The following is a 5,360-nucleotide window of genomic DNA, read 5'->3' as shown; positions in this document are numbered from 1 at the left end:
GCCATCCAGCCATCTCATCCTCTGTCATCCCCTTCTCCTCCTGCTCCCAATCCCTCCCAGCACCAGAGTCTTTTCCAATGAGTTAACTCCTGGCATAAGGTGGCCAAAGTACTGGAGTTTCAGCTTCAGCATCATTCCTTCCAAAGAACACCCAGGACTGATCTCCTTTAGAATGGACTGGTTGGATCTCCTGGTCGCTCCAAGGGACTCTCAAGAGTCTTCTCCAACACCACAGTTCAAAAGCATCAATTCTTCAGTGCTCAGCCTTCTTCACAGTTCAACTCTCACATCCATACATGACCACTGGAAAAACCATAGCCCTAACTAGACAGACCTTTGTTGACAAAGTAATGTCTCTGCTTTTGAATATGCTATCTAGGTTGGTCATAACTTTCCTTCCAAGGAGTAAGCGTCTTTTAACTTCATGGCTGCAATCACCACCTGCAGTGATTTTGGAGCCCCCCAAAATAAAATTCACTAAAATATCACCGAGGTCAGGGGCAGCAGCTGAGAGGAGCAACCCCACATCCAAGGAGCGGTGGCTGCGCGGGTGCAGAAGGGCCGAGAGGAGCCACTCCATGCTCAAGGTCAGGTGGGATGGTGGTGAGGAGATACCCCTCATCCAAGGTAAGGAAAAGCAGCTGCGCTTTGCAGAGCAGCCCTGAAGAGATACCCTACGTCCAAGGTAAGAGAAACCCAAGTAAGACGGTAAGTTTTGCCAGAGGGCATCAGAGGGCGGACACACTGAAACCATAATCACAGAAAACTAGTCAATCTGATCACATGGACTACAGCCTGGTCTAACTCAATGAAACCAAGCCATGCCCTGTGGGGCCACCCAAGATGGGCGGGTCATGGTGGAGAGGTCTGACAGAATGTGGTCCATTGGAGAAGGGAATGGCAAACCACTTCAATATTCTTGCCTTGAGAACCCCATGAATAGTATGAAAAGGCAAAATTATAGGATACTGAAAGAGGAACTCCCCAGGTTGGTAGGTGCCCAATATGCTACTGGAGATCAGTGGAGAAATAACTCCAGAAAGAATGAAGGGATGGAGCCAAAGCAAAAACAATACCCAGTTGTAAATGAAGTTAGTAATTTTATAATATAGGTGATACCACAGCATTGAAATTGCAGTAATCTACCATTCATTCTTTCAAGTTTAAGAACAGGCCAAATTGACTATTCAATGGAAGAGCAGTGAGGATAATCATTCCTTCACTAAATAGTTCTTGTATAATGAGTTTCAGTCTTGGAAAGTCTGTTTTAGTTTACTTTGGACCATAGTAACTATTTATTTGAGGAAGTGGGGCTGGTCAATTGGCTCCAGTTTTATCAAGCTAATGTATAAGTTACAAAGATTTAATTTAACTTTAAGTCAAAATTTGTTTTATTTTATTACTCATTAAGTCAGAACATCCATGTTTACATTGGGATATTTTAGTGAATTTTGAGTCCAAAAAATGCATAACCTGAAAGTTGAGAATTTTGTTTTATTTGGCAGACAAAACTGAGGACTTAAGTCTGGAAAACCACCTCTCAGATAACTCTGATGGACTGCTCTGAAGAGGGAAGGGCAGGGAGCAGGATACAAAGAGGTTTTTGCAACAAAAACTGGGTAGTTTGAATATCAAAAGATTACTGTTAATTAAAGAAAACCAGACATCTTAAGTTAATTAATTTAGCACTTTTTCTATGTCTATGCATGAAAAGATGCAAGAATCTGGGCTCTTTGAAATCATTTCTTTGATATCCACCTTAACTGTCTAGGGCCAGCATCCTACTCTTCCCCCTCTGTTGGGGGAGACTGTAGTGGCTGCTGACTTTATGGCCACAGAATCCGTAGTTTGCTGATACGACAGGTGACATTTTCATTCACATGTTCTGTGATCATGGGAAATTGAGGCAGTATGCTTGTTCTGATGGTTAAGGTAAAACATAGCAGTCTTCTATTTAGTGTTTGATAACTCCTTTAAGATACTTTGTTAAATTTAGTGGGATATCCAGGTTTAACTCTAATTTGAGCTCCAGCATTAAGGACATGAACACTTACCAATTGATGCATTTTAGGACATGTTGAAGTTAATTCAGAGTGTATGATGTGGAGGAATAAAAGGCAATTGGCACCCTTTTGTCTTTTTGTTGTATAAATTATTCAGGTAAATTTAGTATTTCCAATTGTGTACATTATTAATATTTGTTTCAGGTTTTTCCCCCATGGAAGAACAGTGCCTCCTCAAACAAATAAACAAACAAATCCCCTTGTCATTTCCTGCATCATTATACTCTTCAGCTTTTTGGTTACTTCTTGTTCATGTCTGTCTTCACATCCTTTCTCTGGGCCTCCAATTCCATTTCATTTTCATTAGTAAGCTCCTTGTGTTGTACAGCACGGAGTTCAATGAAGCTGTCCTCTTTCAGATCTAGCTTGAAATAAAGATACTGTACTACTGTACTCTATACAGTACCATGAACATACACAAAACCACAACTACTTGCAGAGTAATCATACACATGACAATATACACCAAACGTGAACTAACTTATGTGACTGGAGAGGTGAACTCACATTCACACCTTTGAAAGTTCACATCTTAAAGCTTCGTATGTAGGAGACTTATTGTACATAGAAAAGCACTAAATTCTTTAACTTGAAATATCTGGGTATTTTTTATTAACAGTAATCTTTTGAAGTTCAGACTACCTGGTTTTTGTTGCAAAAATGCCTATATATCCTGACTCCTCTCTTACCTCTTTGGAGCAGTGTCTCAGAGCTATCTAAGATACTGTGCCCAGGACTTATGTCCTAGGTTTTGTCCATCAAGTAAAGCATAATTCTCAGATTTTAGGTTGTGCATTTTTTCAACTAACACTTCCTTTTTTTTTTTTTTTTGTGGTTACTAGATATACTAGATATACTTTCGGAGAAGGCAATGGCACCCTACTCCAGTACTCTTGCCTGGAAACTCCCATGGACGGAGGAGCCTGGTGGGCTACAGTCCATGGGATCGCTAAGAGTTGGACATGACCGAGCGACTTCCCTTTCACTTTCCACTTTCATGCATTGTAGAAGGAGTTGGCAACCCACTCCAGTATTCTTGCCTGGAGAACCCCAGGGACGGGGGTGCCTGGTGGGCTGGCGTCTATGGGGTCACACAGAGTTGGACATGACTGAAGTGACTTAGCAGCAGCAGCAAATATACTTTAGGGGAACCTCTCTACTCTGAGCAGATTTATAAGTTTATTCCCTCAGAAAGTCCCAAATCAATATCATCAGATTTAGGGGTTCCTTCTGTCATAATGGGTGAATTAATTCCTGGCTGGGCCAGAGGCATACCATAGGTATTTTACCCAAGAACTCTGAGGATCAGGGTCTATTTTGGTGTCAGAGTCATAGGTATTGATAGCAGCAGCAAAGGCAATTTGTGGAGTCCTAGTGAGTCATTCCAGAGAAGGCAATGGCAATCCACTTCAGTACTCTTGCCTGGAAAATCCCATGGATGGAGGAGTCTGGTAGGCTGCAGTCCCTGGGGTCACTGCGAGTTGGACACGACTGAGCAGCTTCACTTTCAATTTTCACTTTCATGCGTTAGAGAAGGAAATGGCAACCCATTCCAGTGTTCTTGCCTGGAGAATCCCAGGGATGGGAGAGCCTGGTGGGCTGCCATCTATGGGGTCACACAGAGTTGGACACGACTGAAATGACTTAGCAGCAGCAGCAGCAGCAGCAGCAGTGAGTCATTTGCTTTAGGGAATGTAGACTTCAACATAATGCATAGTAACATTTCCTCCATGCAAGTGGGTCCACATAGCACATAGGGTATGAGTCTCCCTGAATCCTTTATAGAACAGGGGACAATCCTAAGTTGAGAAACATAATCAAAGGCCATAAGATAAAAGCCATTCTCCTGAGCCTAGCACCTGTCACAGCCTATGCTGGAATTAAATCACAGAATAAGCTCAGCTGAGATGTACAACTCAGGGCCATTTTAAGGAAGGCTTCATTCTCCTAGTATTATATGACAGAGGTTCCGTAGAGCTCAGCAAATGCAGCACAATGTAGCCAAGCTCAAAGCACAAACTTCACAGCAGGCAACAACGGAGCTCAGAGTAAGCAGCAGCTCAAAATAATTGCTCACCTACAGGCAGCAGAGCCAGTTAGCAAACCAAAGCAAGAGAAGAGATCTCTTCTTCTGGTGGTTGTGGTCTAGACATCCTGCTGAGATAACCATTATTTTGAATGTTTCATGAGAAAAAAATAGATCTCCACCCAGAATTTGGTTTGTGTACCAAAACTCATGATACCGCACCACAGTGGGCTTGGGGGTGACAGAGGATGAGATGGTTGGATGGCATCATCAACTCGATAAACAAGAGTCTGAACAAACTCTGGGAGATAGTGAAAGACAGGAAAGCCTGGCATGCTGCAGTCTGTGGGGTCACAAAGAATCAGACATAACTGAGCAACTGAACAGCAATTTTTGCAAGGAAATCTTGAGGAAGTAAGAAGGCAAAAGCAGGTAATGGCTGCCTTGAGTAAGGCAGAAAGGATAGACCGGGCTTTTAGAGTGGCTATGGGCTGGCATTCTAAACAGGTTTGAATTTCCCACAGGCACTGAAGGGGGAGACAGTGCAAAACTTCTAATCAGTCTATTCAGATGTAGAACAAAGAAGAAGAGGGAGAGGCTTAAAAGCAGTAGTCATTCATCAAAAATGTGTATTTATTACACGCTTTAATGCATTTTAAAATGTTGACTCTTTGAAAATATTACATGTCCCAAAACTAAATGAAACCCTCACCTTGTTATTCTCCCCAAATGAAAAGCAACACGGAATCAGTAGAGACACTTAAAACCATCATTTTCTACTTAAAAGTCCCTTTATATCTACATTATTTTCCTAGGAATCTTTTCACTTTTTAAAAATAGAATTTGGAGGAACATAACCAGAATTATTCATAGTAGAAACGAATCTTAGAAATTGTGTCTTCTGATATTTTTCTGAAACAGGTATTGGAACTAATTCCAGATATTAGACCAAATGCCCCAAGTGAAGTTTTAAATTAATCTTGTCATAAATAATTATTTTGTTAATTAATTTTGGGGAGGATCTGGAATTAATCTTTGACCTCTGTATCCCAGTAAAGCCAAGATCTTCTGAAAACCCTTCCATGCTTTCCTAATGTGGGCTTTATTCTTTGTTTAATAAAGTCTTTTCTTTTGGGAAGGAAGTACTGCTGTAAATTTCAGTTCATTTAGATAAAGCTTTGATTCCTCATCTAAGACTTGACAGCAAAATAAGGACTTGACTTCTGCCTTTATCATGTCATTCATAACTGGGATTTATTCCAAAGATATCA

The sequence above is a fragment of the Bubalus kerabau genome, chromosome 11 (assembly GCF_029407905.1).
Source record: "Bubalus kerabau isolate K-KA32 ecotype Philippines breed swamp buffalo chromosome 11, PCC_UOA_SB_1v2, whole genome shotgun sequence".
Lineage (NCBI taxonomy): Eukaryota > Metazoa > Chordata > Mammalia > Artiodactyla > Bovidae > Bubalus > Bubalus kerabau.
The sequence above is the reverse complement of the archived record's forward strand: the minus strand, read 5'-3'. Positions refer to the sequence as shown.